This window comes from Ictidomys tridecemlineatus, chromosome 6, assembly GCF_052094955.1.
Source record: "Ictidomys tridecemlineatus isolate mIctTri1 chromosome 6, mIctTri1.hap1, whole genome shotgun sequence".
NCBI lineage: Eukaryota > Metazoa > Chordata > Mammalia > Rodentia > Sciuridae > Ictidomys > Ictidomys tridecemlineatus.
In genome coordinates this window covers 978,651-997,520 of record NC_135482.1, presented here as the reverse complement: position 1 = coordinate 997,520, position 18,870 = coordinate 978,651, and the positions used below count along the sequence as shown (strand labels likewise).

Below are 18,870 nucleotides of genomic sequence, written 5' to 3'. Positions count from 1 at the left end.
GTGAGGGGCTGCGGGACCTGAGGGGGACAGGGGGACAGGGGGACCTGAGGGAACCTGGGGGACCAGAGGGGGCTGAGGGGGTCAGGGGGACCTGAGGGGTCCTAAGGAGGCCAAGGGGACTTGTGGGACCTGAGGGGACCTGAGGGACCCAAGAGGACCTAAGGAGACCGAGGGACCTGAGGGACCCGAGAGGACCTGAGGGGGATAAGGGGGACGGGAGGGCTTGAGGGGGCCAGGGGTACTTGAGGGGACCTGAAGGGCCCAGGGGGACCTGAGAGGACTTGAGGGGGCCGGCCAGGGGCACCTGAGGTGGATGAGGGGACCTGAGTAGATTTGAGGGGACCTGAAGTGGCTGGAGGACCTGAGAGGGCCGAGGTGGCTGCAGGGGCTGCGGGTGGATGGAGCACAGGGTCCTGGGGGACCAGGAGGCTGATCTCAAGGAGCTGGGGGGTCCTCACAGTGTGGGGTGACCAGAGGGGGTTCCTGAGAGGTGGAGCGACTTCCTGAGAATGCAAGGTGACTGGTGGTCCCTATGGAAGGGACTAAGCGGGCACCACAAGTCGGGGTCCCCAGCAGGCTGCTGAGGGGTGAAGCCCAAGGGGGGTATATTCCACCTGGGGGCCTCAGGGTTAGGGAGGTGGCTCTGAGGGACGGAGGGGGCCTAGGAAGCGGGATCCCTGTGGGAGGGTCAAACCCCTGGGAGTGTGCCCTTCAGTGGTGGCAGTAACCAGGACTTGGGGCAAGGGAGGCTGGACTAGGAGTGGAGGATCACTGACGGGTGGGCAGGGTGCAAGAGGAAAGGGCACTGTGCTCCAGCCCAGACCTCCCTTGAGAGTGTGGCACACCAGGCTCCAGGTCTGTGACCCCCACTGGGATCTGATAAGCCCACTGAAGATGTCCAGAAACACCCTGTGAGCAGCTAGGACACCTGCACCTTGGACTTCAACTGGCTGCTTCTACTTTGGCCTAAGCTCTTAAATTAATTCAGTGGTTTTATTGGTGACTTTCATTCTAAGATTAAGTCCCAAAATGTTTCAAAATGAGAAACCTAGATGGTTCTTCCGTTTCTTTCAAGGATTCATTTGTGATTGGTACAGATGGTGTTGAAGGAGCTCCTAGCAGGGTGGGGAGCCCTATCTGTGGTATTAGGGCAAGCCCCTCAGAAAGAGGGTCTGTCCACCCCAGGACAGAGGTTGGGTCATTCTGAGCCAGAGAGACCTCCCTCCACATGGTAGGCAGGTCAGGACCACTGCTCAGGATGCTCCACCAACAGCCTTATAGCAGCAGGGTCGCCTCGTTCACCTAAGCAATCCAGGTGGGAGCTGGAGCCCCACAGTCCTGTGGCTGGCCAGCACTCCTGCCCCACTGCACCCAAAGTACAGATCCAGAAGTAAAGACATAGCACCACAGCCAGGGTCACCCAGTGATCAGTCCTGAGCAAAGTCCCACCTTCCTATCCATAAGGAAGAGGTTTCTCTGGCTCAGAAGGACCAGAAACTGGAAATCCCTCCAAACACAAAATTCAGCTATGGTGAAAGCAGGCCCAGCCATGGGGCCCTGACTACGGCACAGCACCCAACCAGGAACTGCAAACACTGTCTCTGCTCCACAGGTGTCTGCTTATCTGAGACTAAATGTGCCAGGGAGATGGAGGTAAGTGCACTAGGCCTGCACCTTTCTTCCTTCCACCTTGGGGAGAACAGATCCAAACCAACAAGCTAGAGAATCTCCCATGACACGAGGGAAAATGAGACAGTCTCATGAAAACCTGAAAAGACAGGAAACCTTTCTTCACAAAACAGGAGATAGAGACAAGGTGAGGCTACTCAGACAAAAGAGTGATGTTCCAAAGGAGTGAAGAAAAAAAGTCACACACACGGGCATGTCACAGTGACATTCTAAAATTCCAAGGACAAAGACACCAGCTTAAGAAGCCTTCAGAAAAGAGGATCTTCTTTAGAGTTAATCAGACACTGTATGGAAGAGGAATTGTCAAGATTTTAATAGTTCAACACGGTGAAGCAGCAAGACAGCATTCACAGCCCATGAACATCCAAGTTTACTACAACACCTCTCTAAAAAAGTACTGAGAGAATACAATACCTGTTTTACTCAGCTTTTCACCGTGACCAAAGACCTCACAGGAACATCTGGAGAGGAAAAGCTTATTTGAGGGCTCATGTTTTCAGGGGTGTCAGTGCATAGATGGCCAACTCCATTCCTTAAGGAGATGAGGCAGAACATCGTGACAAAAATGTGGGATGGAGGAAAGTGGCTGGGGATATGGCACCCAGAAAGCAGAGAGAGAGACTCCCCTTACCATGAAAAAAAGTATACCCCAAAGGTATGCCCCCAATCACCACCTCCTCCAGCCATACCCTTCCTGCCTACAGTTGACCCCCTGTATCAAGGGACTGATTCACTGATTAGGTTAAGACACCAGACCCCAATCCTTTCACCTCTAGACTTTCTTGCATCATCTCACACATGAGCTTTTAGGAAATACCTCATATCTAAACCATAATGATACCTTAGCAAAATGAAAAGTGAATCCAAGAATGAAACATGAATGTCAACAAAGAAACCAATTTGGACTATTAAAATCAGTAGTAGTAAGGAGAAAAATCCCAGATGAAGTCAACATGACATGGCAAAGAAAGGAGGCAACAGGAAGTGAAAGTGCCCCAAAATTCTTGTATTTCTTAGAGGATTTTAGAATGGATAGGAAAAAGACTTAAAATGTTAAAATATCAAAGTTTCCACTAGAAAAAATAAAAATAGGATTTAGAACATTCAAAATGAGAGGAAAAGATGAAACCAAGAAAAACTGACACCAAAACAGGGAAAAGATAAAAGACAAAGTAAATGAGGAGCTTAATATGAGGTGGCAGGAATAAGTTCAAACAACTGAGTAATCAAAAATGTGATTAAATTAAATTAATCCATTAAAAGACAGAGACTTTTAAGATTGGAATATAAATATCGTTTAATGCTATGATAAGACATAAACCTGCTGGCATGATAGTGCATGCCTATAATTCCAATTACTCAGCTTCATGCCTGCAATCCCAGCTACTCTGGAGGCTGACGTAAGGGGATCACAAGTTCAAGGCCAGTCTAGACAATTTCACAAAAACCTGTCTCCAAATACGATTTTTAAAAGGACTGGGGATGTTGCTCAATTTTAGAGCACTTGCCTAGCATGTACTAGGCCCTGGGTTCAATCTCCAGCAGTACCAAAAAAAAAAAAAAAAAAAAAGACATGTACCTGATTGGTATCCAAATTTATTTTCTTCACCAAAGAACAAATTATTTCATTGTCAGCCCACTTTTGGCATTTGTCTATACTTGGCCCAAATTTCTCAAGTGCTTTAGAATTCATTTCTTTTATTAGTAGGAAAGTCTATTACTTTGTGGGGTTTTGGGTTGATAGTTTTGATACTTTTGCAATACTGGAGCCTGAACCCAGGGGCACTCTCACTGAGCTACATCCCAAGCTTTATTTATTTATTTATGTATTTATTGCCTGTGTTGCTTAGGCCCAAAACTTGCAATCTTGCTGCAAGCTGCTGATAGGCATGCACCCAGCAAAGACCTCCGTTACTTTGTACAAATTCAGGAATGGAATAAAAATTATACTTTATGAGAAAATACACCTGAAAACTGATGTAGATCAAAAATAAAAGTATGGGATGAATGAGTCCTATTTTTAAAACAGTAGGAAGAGAATTAAGAAAAGGAACTAGAAGTATGTGCAACATACCTTGCAAATGATTGGCATCCAAAATATATAAAGAACTCTTTCAAAACCATTGAAAAGAAACAGTTCAATAGAATGATGGGCAAAATCGATAATAAGCAAGGAAACTTTCATAATAATCAGGTACCTTGCAGAGAATACGAAAAGAGCCAATAATCTTTTGAATAATTTTGGAAATGCAAACTAAGAGCACACCTAATGGGCACAAATGTTAAAGTCTGACAATATGCAGTGATGCTAGAGGATGGAGCATTTTAAATGCATGTTACTTGCTGGCCAGAATATCCAGGGGTACAATTATCTTGGCAAATAACATGACATTACCTACTGAAATTGGTCATGTGTATCAGTTATCTATTGCTGCATAACAAACCACCCCCAAAACTCTGTAGCTTAAAACACCAATCATTCCTTCTGCACCCAGATCCACTACCTGAGCAGGACTCAACAGCACAGCTTGTCTACATGCAGCAGTGGCTACTGTTGGCTGGAGCGACTACTTCAGAGTTGGTACACTCACGTGGCTGGTATCTTGGTGGGCTGAGGGCTGTGGGGACTCCCTTGAAGGATGGTGGCCAGGTTCCTAGAGCAAGATTCCCAAGAAAACCACTCCCAGGTGGAGGGATAAGTCCATATATATTACTAGGGCATTCCATGCCTGCAATGTCCAAAGCAGCACTGTTGTTTTTTGGGTGGTTTTTTTTGGGGGGGGGTACCAGGGACTGAATTTGAGGGCACTCAACCACTGAGCCACATCCCCAAACCTATTTTGTATTTTACTTAAAGATAGAGTCTCAGTTGCTTAGCGCCTCGCTCGCTGTTTCTGAGGTTAGCTTTGAACTCACGATTCTCCTGTCTCAGCCTCCCAAGCTGCTGGGATTATAGGCATATACCACCATGCTCAGATAGCATTGTTTTTGTTTTTGTGGTTTTTTGGTGCGGGGATTGAACCCAGGGCCTTATACATGCAAGGGAAGCACTCTACCAACTGAGCTTCACTTTTTTTTAAGTTGTTGATGTACCTTTATTTATTTATTTTTTTTAAAGAGAGAGTGAGAGAGGAGAGAGAGTGAGAGAGAAAGAGAGAATTTTTAATATTTATTTTTTAGTTCTCGGCGGACACAACATCTTTGTTGGTATGTGGTACTGAGGATCGAACCCGGGCCGCACGCATGCCAGGAGAGCGCGCTACCGCTTGAGCCACATCCCCAGTGTACCTTTATTTTTTATTTATTTTTATGTGGTGCTGAGGATCAAACCCAGTACCTCACACATGCTAGGCAAGTGCTCTGGCATTGAGCCACAACCCCAGCCCTGAGGGTCACTGTTTTTAATAGCAAAAAATACTAGAGAAAAGATTCAAATATTGGGATGCAGTTGTAGCTCAGGGGGAGAGCACTTGCTTAGCATGTGTGAGGTACTGAGTTTGATCCTCAGCATCACATAAAAGTAAATAAATGTATCCATCTCCAACTTAAAAAAAAATTTAAAGATTCAAATGTCCTCATACTGTAAGATGTATAAATAGAGGTATCTCCATACAGCAGAACAGCACACAGCACCAAAAATGAATGGATCCCACCACTTGAAACTATATGACTGAATCTCAGCCACAGCAAGCTGAGTGGAAGAAGCAAGTCACAGAAGACTATGAAGGATGATTCCACTTACTCTCAGCAGGAACAATTGGGAGATGCCTATGTACACCCGAATGTGCGCACACACGCACATATCCTGATGGTGTCATTGACGAAAATTCTTTTTTTTTTTTTTTTTAAGAGACAGTGAGAGAGAGAGGATTTTTTAATATTTATTTTTTAGTTTTCGGCAGACACAACATCTTTGTTTTTATGTGGTGCTGAGGATGGAACCCAGGCCGCACATATGCCAGGCAAGCACGCTACCGCTTGAGCCACATCCCCAGCCCCTCATTGATAATTCTTAAGAGTTCATATTAGGGGCTGGGGATGTGGCTCAAGCGGTAGCGCGCTTGCCAGGCATGCATGCGGCCTGGGTTCGATCCTCAGCACCACAAACAAAAACAAAGATGTTGTGTCCGCCAAATACTAAAAAATAATAAATATTAAAATTCTCTCTCTCCCCCTGTTTAAAAAAAAAAAGAGTTCATATTAATATTTCTGATTCTGTCCTTCCTCCCTTTCTATATTTATGACTCTTTCAACAGTAAGAAATTCGTAAGCATTTGCTTAACTCAGTTTCCCTGTATGTAACCATCACTGGGCTATACCAAATAGAAATTTACTCCAAATGCAACCCCCAGTGTCCCTTTTCATGCACCAGTTAAAAGCTTGGCTGTGGGCTAGGAGCAGTGGTGCATACCTGAATCTCAGCAGCTTAGGAGGCTGAGGCAGGAGAATTGCAAGTTTGAAGCCAGCCTCAGCAGCTTAGCAAGATCTAAGCAACTTGGGGAGACCCTGTATCAAAATAAAAAATAAAATGGGCTGGGGATGTAACTCAGTGCTGGAGCACCCCTGGGTTAAACCCCTATCACCAAAAAAAAAAAAAAAAAAAGGCTTGGCCACGGGACCTCAATGCCTCTCCGACCTGTTAGATCTGCTGGAAAGGAGCAGGGTGTTGATGGTTTGTTTTTCTTTTCTTTTTAATGTTATATTTTCTGGCATGAATAAGATTAAGCCTTTTTTTCTTTTTATTAACCTATTTTTTAATATTTATTTTTTAGCTGGATACAATGTCTTTATTTTTATGAGGTGCTGAGGATGGAACCCAAGGCCTCACACGTGCTAGGTGCACACTCTACTGCTGAGCCACAACCCCAGCCCCTTGACCTATCTTTAATAGACTATTTCACAAACAAATGAAACATTCTTAAGTATTTTTCTCACTTCAGAATTCAGAAAAACAGGGGCTGGGGTTGTGGCTCAGCGGTACTGTGTTTGCCTTGCACTTGTGAGGTACTGGGTTAGATCCTCACTACATAAAAATAAATAAACAAAATGAGGATCTTTTAAAAAATTCAGAAAAACAATGTTTACTTTTTACTTTAATAGAAATCTAGCAATTCACAATAGCTGCAATGGAAATCAGTCCTCCTTTTTTACCAGGAAATAGTTAAGACAAATCGGTTGTGCAACCAAGGCCTCACAAGGGTGTCGTACTTGAGAATATATTTCATGTGAGCCACATGACACACCCATCTTGAAGAAATGAGGGCTGCAGAGTATGTGTTGGACCTGTGCCCACGCCGCCCTCAGCCGGCTCCAGCTGGCCATCTGAGCTCTGGTGTACAGTCTCAGCCACTCAAGTGGTAAGAAGATGCTCCCTGGCAAGCCAAGAACCACATAGACACAGAGGCCCTCAGCAAGGTAAGAGTTCACCTACACTCCCTACCTGCTCAAGAACTGCACACCAACTTGAGGGCGTTTAGCTTGGCTCAGTTTCCTATCCCAGGATGAGAAGAGCAAACCAGGGCTGGGGATATAGCTCAGTTGATAGAGTGCTTGCCTGGCATGCACATAGGCCTTGGGTTCAATCCCAGCACCACCACCACCACCAAAAAAAAAAAAAAAAAATGATCTCAGGTATAATAGAGGTTCAATCCTACATTCTTTAAGATGACATCTCCAGACAGAGTTGATTTTCTGGCCTTGGTCTTGCGTAAGGGATGGCTTAGATGTGCCCCAACAGGGAGGTTGGTACATGTCAATCACCACTTTTATATATCTGTGAATCAGGTCAGCACACAAGACGGCTGCCTTGTGACGGTCAGACCTATGGAGACTGTCATCATAAGGGAGCTCTAATAAGGAAACTTCTCCAAAATTTAGGACCATGCACAAGGATGGGATTGTGTGCTTTCAGTGGCAGGCTGAGTGCAGTCTACGAGACTTGCCAAGGAGGGGTTCTGATTCCTGGGGTGTGTTTAACTTGACTTTTATGATATTTTACAACTCAGCAAGGATAAACTTTAACTTGTAGAAAACAGATAACTAAGTAAAATTATCCTGGTCTGATGGCAATGCAAAATGATTTAATTCAGTAATGAGTGATAGAAATTGTTTCGTCTGGTTGAAAAGATTACAGTTTCATAGTCCTATACAGCATTAACCAAGTTTCTTTTTTTTAACGTAAATCAGCTGGCTTACTCAACCAAGCATTTTTTCAGACACTACAAATACTTCCCTTTCTCTAATCTTCTGAACCAGCCTCACCCTCACACTGCTTTTCCTCATTAGGGATTAAATAAATCTTTGATGCATCCTCAGTTAAGAGCTGTATGAGTCATATTTTTAACTTTTTGAAAATTATGCTTTGACAGATCCTACATCCAGCCACCCTTCAGCGTCCCCCTTGGGAAATCTGATGGGACTCTCAAAACAACCTGATGCTCAGCTTCTACCTTCATCCCCAAGCAACGCCGTCATGCCCCCTCTGTAATGGAAAGAATGTCTCCTAGAAGGACATGTCCTCAGCTACAGTACCTGTGACTGTGACCTGGTTTGGAAGTAGAGTCTTTGCATATGTATCAAGGTCAGGTTACGGGGTGGGCTCTAACCCAATGACTGGCGTCTTCTGGATCAGATATACAGTGGGAAGATGGCCACGTTGAGGGTGGAGACAGAGTCTGGAGTGGTATGTGTGGCATCAGGTTGGAGGATTGCCAAGGGTGACCCAGGAGCACCAAGGACTGGCAGCCACAGGAGCTGGAAGAGGCAGGAAGGACCCTCCTAAACAGGTTTCAGAGGGAGGCAGCTCTGCCAACCCTGGTGTCAGGCTTCTGGCCTCCAGAACTCTGAGACAAGGAGCATCTACCACTTTAAAATGCTCAGTCTCAGGTCTGCCATGAGCGCATCCCGTCAGTCACAGGCACCCTCGCACTTCCCAAGAGAGGGGCAGGCCCTACACCCGGGTCAGCTCCACCTGGAAATCCTGGGGCTCCCCTTTCACAGTGTGTCCAGAACCAGTTCTGTGACCAGCTCCCCAGGGTGAGCCACCACCTCCCACCTGTCTCTCTCCAGGACCCCGTTACTCTGCTTCATCCTGGCACCTCTGTTCTATGCAACAGCCCAGCAAATCCTGTCACTTCTGTGCTGAGACACTACCTGACTCACCGTCTCCCTCAGAATCAAAGCCAAAGCCCTCAACTTAACAATGAAAAACAAAGTGACTAAAAACTGAACCAAGGACTTGAACAGACGATTCTCCAAAGAAGATATTCAGATGGCCGATGAGCACCTGTAAGACCCTAAGCAGCATCAGCCACCAAGGACTGAGACGCCAGGGTACCTCGCCAGGTAGCGAGCATCGGCCAGGGCCTGGGGATGCTGCAGGCTTCACACTGCGGGGGACTGGGTGGGTGATGCTGCTGCTGTGTGGAGGAGCAGATGCTCCTTTCGCATCCAACACAACTCTTTTGCCCCAGGTACTCACCCAGGAGAAAGAAGACACGTCTCATCTGAAATCTATGTGTAAAGGTCCACGGCTATGTCACTCAAAGAAGCCAAAATGTAAAAACAAAATAAAGTGTGGTGTGCATATAAATGGGATGAGACTTGACAATAACAGCGAATGAACTTGTGACGTGGATGAGCCTTGAAAACATCTTGCTCAGTGAGAGAAGCCACTCACTATGGGAAACGTTCCCAATCGGCAAATGTGTAAAACAGGTTTATCTGTAAAACAGGTTTATGGAAGGAGCTTGGGAGGGAGGGATGGGGAGCGATGCTGAGGGCAGTGGCTTCGTCTGTGACTCACAAAACTGTCCACAACACTGCAGGAAGGCTCGCACATCCTCCAGAGTGCTGATGCCACAGAGCTGCACACGTCTCGGGGAGCATGTGAGTGCATGCTGTGCTTCAGCAACACTAAAAACTTTAAACACACTGGATAAATAATTACATAAACATAATTTTAAAATAAGACCAGAGAGGGCCTGAGGTTGTGGCTCAGTCGTACAGCGCTTGCCTCGCACCTGCCTTGCACATGTGAGGCCCTGGGTTCAATACTCAGCACCACATAAAAATAAATAAAATAAATGTATATATTAAAAAAAAGAATATACTCTCAAAAAAATAAATAAATAAGACCAGAGACTTCTTGTTCAGGAGTAAATGGTGTGGACTAGTTTTTTCCCCTCCTCCAGCTAAACGTGACTTTTAAATGACACAGTTACAGGACCCCAAATAGTTGGAGGAGGAAAGCTGGCTGACCAGAGCTAGGCCTGCAGCCTCCATCCCCACCCAGCTTCAAAGGCAGGGCCGACTGGAACCGCCTGACCTCCAGCCAGAGGCAGGAGATGTCCGACCCAGGGTCTCCCTGCCTCCCCCCAGGGTGAGGAAAGCCCAAGTGCCTTCCCCTAGGGAAGTGAGCAGAGCTGGCAGGACCCCTGGGGCCCTGGGCCACCTGGGCCACTTTTCCTCTTCCCAACCAGCTCTGGGCAGCCCAAGAAGCACCACAGGCAGTGTCTGCAGAGTTCAGTAAGCACCTCTGTGGATGAAACAGACCAGGATCAAGACGCCAGACCACCTTGAGAGCCACTGCTCAACTCCTAGTTAAGATGCAGGGAAGGCTGAAGAGGAGTCCCTGCCTCCTACATATGCCTACCGTCCAGACTGTCGTCAGAAGATGACGTGTTGTGCTACAAGCTAGAACTCACACGTTAATGAGAAAAGACAATTGACACATGTCAATACTGAAATGAATCAGAAGTTGGAAGTGTCTGACAAGGGTTATAAAGCAGTAGTCACAAAGACTCTTCAGCAAGGGCTGGGGATATAGCTCAGCTGGTGGAGTGCTTGCCTTGCATCCACAAGGCCCCCAGCACCCACACACACACACACAGCAACTCTTTCTTTTAAATATTTTTTAAATTGTAGATGGACACAATATCTCATTTTATTTATTCATTTATTTTTTCTGTGGTGCTGAGGATCGAACCCAGTACCTCACAAGTGCAAGAGAAGTGCTCCACCCTGAGCTACAACCCCAGCCCCAAAACAACTCTTCAACAAGCAATTGTAAATAATCTTGGAACACATGAAAAATAGAAAATCTTAACCAAAAGAACCGCAAGTTTTTTTTTCTTTTAAAGAACCAAAAGGGTTGTAGCTCAGTTGGTAGAGCATTTGCCTACCACATGGGAGGCACTGGGTTCATCCTCAGAACCACATAAAAACAAACAAATAAATAAAATAAAGGTATTGTTATCTGTCTACAACTAAAAAAAAATCTTTCAAAAAGAACCAAATGGAAATTATAGAACTGAAAAATGTAGTAAATCAAAATAATGATAATAAAACCCAGAGGAGGAAAAGTTACTTAGGCTCATGGTCTCAGAGCCCAGTCCACCTACAGCCAACTCCACTGCTCTGGGCTGTGGTGACCGTCACAAGGGAAGCGAAGGAAAGCTGCGTCACTCTTGGCCAGAGTCAGAGAGCAGCGTGGGGGGAGGGACCACAGGGCAGATGCACCCCTCCGGGTACCCCCATGACCCCCTCCTCCAGTGCCACCCCGTCAGTCCCGACCAGCAGCTCTCACAGTTCAGTCATTTCACCTCTGCAGAGTTCAGGAAGCACCTCTGGGGGTGAAACAGATCAGGATCAAAAAGACCAGGATCTGAGCACTCCTGTATCAACACAGATTTCCAAATCATAATGCACATATTTTTATTTTTATGTATTAAAATCATGTACAGGGCTGGGGATGTGGCTCAGGCGGTAGCGCGCTCGCCTGGCATGCGTGCGGCCTGGGTTCGATCCTCAGCACCACATACCAACAAAGATGTTGTGTCCGCCGAGAACTAAAAAAAAATTTTAAAAAAAATCATGTACAATAGACTTTAGTGCAAAGAAAAATTACTAGGTACAAGAGGGACAATGAAAAAAGGATTAACACATTTGAAAGATATGATCCTACAAAGGTATGCACCAAACACAGACTTAAAACTACACAAACTCAAAGAGCTGAAAAAAGAAACAGAGAAACCTGGAATTATAGCTGGAGACTTTTTTTGCCCCAGTCTCAGCAACTGAAAGGACTGAACTACTAGACAGAGAGTCAATAGACGTCAAAGAACTCTGCAACACTGTCAACCACAGGGTCCAACAACACCAATGACAGCAGAGTCCACTCTCACCAAGCAACCACAGCACATTCACCAAGACAGACATCCCTGGCTCACAGATTACACCCCAGCAAATTTAACAGAAATGAAACAATACAAAGTGTTATCTGATCATAAAAGAATCAAAGTAGGAACCACTAGCAGAAAGATCACAAAAAAAAGACTCCAAATACTTGGAAACTAAACAACAAATTTCTAAATAATGCATGGTTCAAAAAAGAAGGCATGAGGAATTTGAAAATATTGAACTTAATTAAAACAAAATACAACATATAAAAAATCCAAAGCAGTGGTAAGAGGAAAATGTACAGCACTAAATGCATATCTTGGAAAAGAAGATATGTCTGAAAGCAATAATCTAAGTTTCTGTCTTAAGAATCTTTTTCTAGGGGTTTGGGATGTAGGAATGTAGCTCAGTGGTAAAGCACACCTGGGTTCAATCCCCAGTACTGAAAAAAAAATTTGGATTTGTGGATTCGGCAAGTCATAATTGCATAAGCTAATTCTTTTAAATAAATCTCTCTGGTTGGGCTGTAGCTCAGTGGTGGAGTGTGTGCTTAGCACCTGAAAAGTCCTCACTCAGTCCCCAGCAACCCCCAAACACCATCTCTGTCTCCATATCTTTATAAAGAGAGCTGGCAGTGGACATACAGACCTATGCCTATGTGTGAAGATGCAAGTGTTGGTTCCTATCGGTTCTGTTTCTCTGAAGAGAAAAATTATCAGTATCAGGACTGAAACAAGAAATACCACTACAGGCCCTACCGACACCAATAATCAGGCAATACTACAGAACAACTCTGCACACATAAATTTACAAGTTAGATGAAGTGAATCAATCCCACAAAAACACACAAGCTAGCGCAATACATCAAAAACATAGAGAACTTAAGAGCCATGCAACTATTAACGACACTGAATCCATAAATTTAAGGCAGAAAGAAACAAAGAGAGGGAGGGAGAGGGAGGGCAGGAAGGAAATAAAGGAGAAAGGAATGAACAAACCTACCTACCTTCAGGTCTGGGCGGTCTCATTGGACACTTTTCCCAAACGTTTGAATAAGAACAAACATGAGTCCTAAAAAGTCTCTTTCGGAAAATAGGAAAGAAGGGAACACATCCCAACACATTTCATGGAGCTAGTATTCCAATAACAAAACCAAATCAGTTCATTACCAAAAAACAAAATTACAAACCAACACCACTTATGAGTAGATGTTGAGAGCCACAGCCGATGACACCTGGCAGTTGGTTAGAGCTTGGTGCTGACAACACCAAGGTCGCGGGCACAAAATAACCAAGCCGCCACATGGCACTTGTAGGTTCAAACAGGAACTCCTTTTTTGCCCCAACTCCTGTGAACGCCACCCACACGGCCCTTTCAGGAACACCACACCCCAACTGGAACTCCCTCCACAGGAAGCTCACCAACCAATGCGAACTCTCCAGGAATCCCCGGGAGAGCTCAACCGGAACTCAACTGAGAACTCAGAACTCAAAAGTAGCAGGCGCCCAAGGCAGCAGGAGCCGCCCTATTGCCGGACAGCAGGGGTCTAATATACAACTGAATACACAGCCTGTTTCAATCAAGCATCATCCAGTCACAGCAATTATACACAGCTTAACTTAATTATCATCATCTTAGTGGCTCCCTGGCATCACCTCTCAACCACTCCATCTGGCAAAAATGCCAGGCATCATCCCGACTGGGCTGTGGCTCTCAACAAGTATACACACAAAATACTCTTAACACAATCTTACTATAGATCTAAATATGATATAAGAAGAATCATACACTATATCCAAATGGGGTTTATTCTGAGGCTCACAACTGGTTCAATAATAAAAATAAATTAATTTAGCATATTAACAGTACAGAGGAGAAAAATCACATGGTCATATTAATTGATACAAAAAACTGGTATTAATTGATTCCTTACAGAATCCAACATTAATTCAAGATAAAAACTGAGAAAAGAGGGGAATTGGGCTTTGGGTTTATACTGCTCAGTGGTAGAGCACATACCTGACATGTACCTGGGGGTAGGGGAGACAGAGGTAGAAGAGGTGAATAGCTTCAATGTGATCTACAAACATCCTACATCTCACATATTTAGGGGCAAAAGATTGACAGTTTCCCCTTAAGACCAGGAAGAATGTAAGGATTTCACTCCCTACACTGTTACTATAGTTCTGGAAACATTTGCTGGTGTAATAAAGAAAAAAAGAAAAAGGCATTTACCTCTAAAAGAAATAATTAAATTGTCTCTATTTGCAAATGACATTAGTACCTATATAAATAACCTAAAGAAACCACCAGTAAAACTCCCAGAACAGACAAATTCAGCAGGTCTCAGTACATAAGCAAACATTAAAAAAAATATATCAATTGTATTGCTGCATGCAGTGACACATGCCTGTAATCCCAGTGGCTCAGGAAGCTGAGGCAGGAGGATTACAAGTTCAAAGTCAGCCTCAGAAATTTAGCAAGGACCTAAGCCAACTTTGAGAAACCCTGTCTCTAAATAAAATATTAAAAAGGACTGGGATGTGGCTCAGTAGTTTAGCATGCTTGGGTTCAATCCCTGCTACCAAAACAAAAATAAAAAAGAAATCAAGAAATCAAAGGTCTAAATAAATGAAGAGACATTCCAATTCATAAATTGGAAGACTCAAAATAGTACAAATGCCAGATTTCTCCAAATTGATATACAAGTTTAATACAATTTCCATCAAAATCCCAACAAGAATTTTCTGAAGACACAAACAAGTTGATTCTAAAATGTATACAGAATGATAGTTAAAACAGTTTGAAGAGGATGAACAAAGTTCTTTATTATAGCTCTGTAACCAAGACTGTGAGGTGTCGGCGAAGAGTTAAACACAAAGGTCAATGCAAAAAGAGACACCCAGAATTAACCTGCACAAGTTCATCCAATTGACCTTTGACAAACACAGAAAAGCATTTCTTTTTTTTTTTTAAAGAAAGAGAGAGAGAAAGAGAAAGAGAGAATTTTTTAATATTTATTTTAGTTTTCGGTGGACACAACATCTTTGTTTGTATGTGGTGCTGAGGATCGAACCCTGGCCGCACGCATGCCAGGCGAGCACGCTACCACTTGAGCCACATCCCCAGCCCAGAAAAGCATTTCAAGGGATGAAGTTTTTTCAATAAATTATACTGGGGCAGTCAAACATGTATAGGGAAGAAGTAGGAAGAGGGGAGAGAAGAGGGATGGGGAGGACAACCATGAATGACCTCAGTAGCTCTCAAAGATTAGCTCCAAACATTTAAACCTTTTAGAAAAAACATTAAGATCTAGGACTAGGTAAAAACTTCTTAGACTTGACAACAAAAGCATAAGCTGTAAAAGAAAATATTGATAAATGGGGCCTCATTAAAATTTAAAACCTGCCGGACCCAGTGGTGCATGCCTATAATCCCAGCAGCTTGGGAGGCTGAAGCAGGAGGATCAAGAGTTCCAAGCCAGCCTCAGCAAAAGCAAGGCATTAGGCAACTCAGTGAGACCCTGACTCTAAACACACCCTCTGTTACAGAAAGGCCTCAAATCCAACAATAATAATAATAAAAAAAAACCCACTTGATCCAATTTCTTTTTTTTTTAAGAGAGTGAGAGAGAGAGGGGGACAGAGAGAGAGAGAGAATTTTAACATTTATTTATTTTTTTTCTTAGTTCTTGGCGGACACAACATCTTCGTTTGTATGTGGTGCTGAGGATCGAACCCGGGCCGCACGCACACTAGGCGAGCGCGCTACCGCTTGAGCCACGTCCCCAGCCCCACTTGATCCAATTTTTAAAAGGGGTAAAAAGCTGGGTGCTGTGGCCCACACTGGCCATTCCAGCAATTCAGGAGAGCTGAGGCAGAAGGATCAGAAGTTCATAGTCAGCCTCAGCAACTACCCTCAGCTACACCCTGTCTCAAAATTTAAAAAGAAATAAAAAGGGCTGAGGATATAGCTCAGTGGTTAAGTGACCCTGGGCTCAATCCCTGGTACCAATAAATAAATAAATAAGCACAATAAAGTATCATAGCTATTTAAATGACTAAAATACAAAGTAGTGACAACACTGAACATTAACAAAAATGTAGAGAAACTTGCTCACTCACACACTGCTGGTGAATGACAGCTCGGCAATTTCTTCAAAAACTAAACATGCAACTACCTTATGACCCAGTGGTTGTGTTCCTGGGCACTTATTCCAGAGAAATGAAGACTTTTCTTCCCACCCAAACTTGGACTTGAATGTTGATACCAGCTAATTTTATGATAGACCAAACTGGAATCAACCCATGTATACTTCAATAGGGGAATGGCTAAATCTACCTGGAATAGTACTTAGTATGCAAAAGGAAACAACTATTGACACAAGCAGTAATGTGGATAAATTTCCAGGAAACTATACTGAGCAAAAATAGTCAATCACCAAAAGTTATTTATAATGTGATTCTATATAAATGAGGCTTTAGAAATGAAAAACAGATGAGGTGAAGCCCAGGGTTTGTGACCCAGCAGGAAGTGGCTACAAAGGGACCACTAGGGACCTAGACCTGCCTGTACCCAAGGGACCCAACTGTGCAGAAGTTAGCACAAACTCGCACAGGTGGGGCTGGGGGAGTTGGAATTTGATCAGGGACCCTATCGAATCAATACAGTTTGAGATCTTTCATTTGAGCCTACAATTATTTCAAAAAAAATTTTTTTAAATATTTAATTTTCTAGTTTTAGGTGGACACAATATCTGTATTTTATTTTCACCTAGCATGTGTGAGGCACTGAACCCAGTGCCTCACACATGCTAGGCGAGCACGCTACCACGTGAGCCACATCCCCAGCCCCTCAAAACAAATTTTTTTCAATGTGAAACATTCAACTAGGTTGTCCAACAATGCAATCTATGGCCCCAGAAATGTGTCATCCCTCTGTTGGCAACACAAACCCTCTCTGCTGACTGTCTGAAGGGTTCTCTCCATTTCGGTCAGCATGGTTATCCTAATGTGCTACAGAATATTTACTCCTCCGCCCAACAGCTCCTTAGTACCCACTGACCTTCCTTCCCTTCCCACCTCTCCCTACACTCTTCCAGGGTAAAGATGCCACTATTCTACCCTCTTCTTTAAGGTCAACTTTTTAGCTTCCACATATTTAGGGATTTCTATGAAGGCCTCATCACCTAGACAGGATCCATCCCGCTTACTCAATCTGCAGTCCCAGAGGACCACATTGGGAGGTCCAAGTTTCCCATGAGGGCTTGGTTGTTATGGTGACTAGCCCCCTCCTGAAGCCATCCAGTTCATCACCTAAAACTGTGTCATTAGGTGCTCTTGTCATTCAAGAAATTCTAAGGGAGAGCTTGGGAGGCTGAGGCAGGAGGTTTGCAAGTTCAAAGCCAGTCTCAGCAACTTAGATCCTGCGCAACTCAGTGAGACACTGTCTCTAAATAAAATATAAAAAATGGCTGAGGATGTAGCTCAGTGGTTGAGTGCCCCTGGGTTCAAACACCGCCCCACACACAACTGAACCAAAATAAATAAATAAAAATAGAAACTTCAAGGAACTTAGGAGCTATGAAGAAGAGACTCCTATGGCCTCCAGCACTCAGGAATTAGAAGTTCTGCTAGAAACTCGGGATAGAGGTGAAATGTATTTTTCTAATTGTCACACGTCCATAGTGCCGTGTGCACATCTATGTGGTGCAACAGGCATTCATTCAATGATGACCAGGGTTAGGGCACAGCTCAATGGTAAAGCGGGGTCTATCCCCAAACAAAAGGAAACAAGGCATGATTTTAGGCTCCCACTGACGTGGTAACGATCTGGTGGAGCTGTGAGGTCCCAGGGAACATCGGGGTAGCCTTTCCAGAGCAGTCTGAGCAGGGCCTGGTAGGTTCTACCTGAAAAGAGGAGGCCCATTCCAGTCCACGGTTCCCCAGAAAAGCCTCGCTGGAGAGCACCTGAACGTTTAAAGCAGGGGCCTGGACGTCTGCCTCTAAGCACTTAACAGTTCCACCTCAGATGAAGCCTCGAGCCTTGGGCAGCAGCAGCCTCCTCCAGGGCTGGTGAGGTTGTGGGAGGGCAGAGAGGAGAGCTTTGACACTCAGGAAACCTGTCGGTCAGCAGCAGTGGAAGACTGTGGGCGAACGTCCTCTGTGAAGGCCAGTAAGTGACCCGGCGTCTTGGGTACTGTCTCTGCTGAGCTCCCAGCTCAGCCCTGCACGGTGGGAGCAGGCCCAGCTGTGCTTCAGTGAAACTCCAGGCTGCGCGCCGCCTACCACTGCACGTACCTGCCCCTCAACCTTCTGAAAAGAGGAGCCAGGATCGTGCCAACTCAGGCAGCAGGATGGGCTTGGACGGGGTGTGAGGAGGGGTCCAGCCAGAGCAGGGACTCCCAGGGCTGGGGGGAGGCGGGCAGGTCCCAACGGGACTCAACCACGCGGGCAGTGGTGGAGCCGCTTCCTGTCGTTACAGTCAGGACCGAGGAAGTGAACAAACTTGTCTCATTTTCGTAAAATGTCACCAACGAGGGACCGCTGGGCTAAAACCCACCTGCAGAATCTACCTGCTCCGCACAGGACCCTGAATTAGGAAACACTAGGTTGAAAGCCCACGCTGCTCACAGGGACTAACGCCCCAAGCCCAGCGCGGTCAGCACCAGCCGCGGCCAGCCCCGCCCTTCGGCGCCCAGCGCAGCGGCCGGCCCGAGCACCTGGCGCACCTGGGCTCACGCGCCGACCCGCCGCCTGCGGACAGGTGAGGCCGGAATCCGGGCAGCAGCCAAGGTCGCTGAGGCCCGCCCAGCCGACCAGACCGGAAGTCTCGAGGCCGGCCGTTGAGCGGGTGCCGACCTCCGCCAACGGCCGAACCCCGAAAACAACCGCGGAGACCGCTCTCGCACCATCAGCTCGCCGCGAACACGCCAGCCGCCGCCCAAACTGCGCCTGCGTGTCGGAGGGGCGGGCGGGCGCGCGGGATGGCGCCTGCGCGGTC

General features: G+C 45.4%; 2 long non-coding RNA genes across 3 annotated transcripts; one reads left to right on the top strand and one right to left on the bottom strand.

Annotated features, from left to right (window-relative positions):
• Nucleotides 1-261: 261 nt before the first annotated feature.
• Nucleotides 262-10,021, top strand: LOC120886933 (uncharacterized). Of its 2 annotated transcripts, XR_005730128.2 has the most exons (4): nucleotides 262-1,653; nucleotides 4,185-4,270; nucleotides 6,844-7,104; nucleotides 8,058-10,021. It is a non-coding gene; the product is annotated as an uncharacterized LOC120886933 (long non-coding RNA). The 2 variants fall into 2 exon arrangements; XR_005730122.2 differs by having other exon boundaries at nucleotides 266-4,270; nucleotides 8,058-10,020.
• Nucleotides 10,022-14,871: 4,850 nt separating this feature from the next.
• On the bottom strand, nucleotides 14,872-18,865 carry LOC144378454 (uncharacterized). Its single transcript, XR_013440106.1, has 2 exons — nucleotides 18,599-18,865; nucleotides 14,872-18,459 (listed from the first exon to the last, which is right to left on the bottom strand). It is a non-coding gene; the product is annotated as an uncharacterized LOC144378454 (long non-coding RNA).
• Between the last annotated feature and the right edge of the window lie 5 nt (nucleotides 18,866-18,870).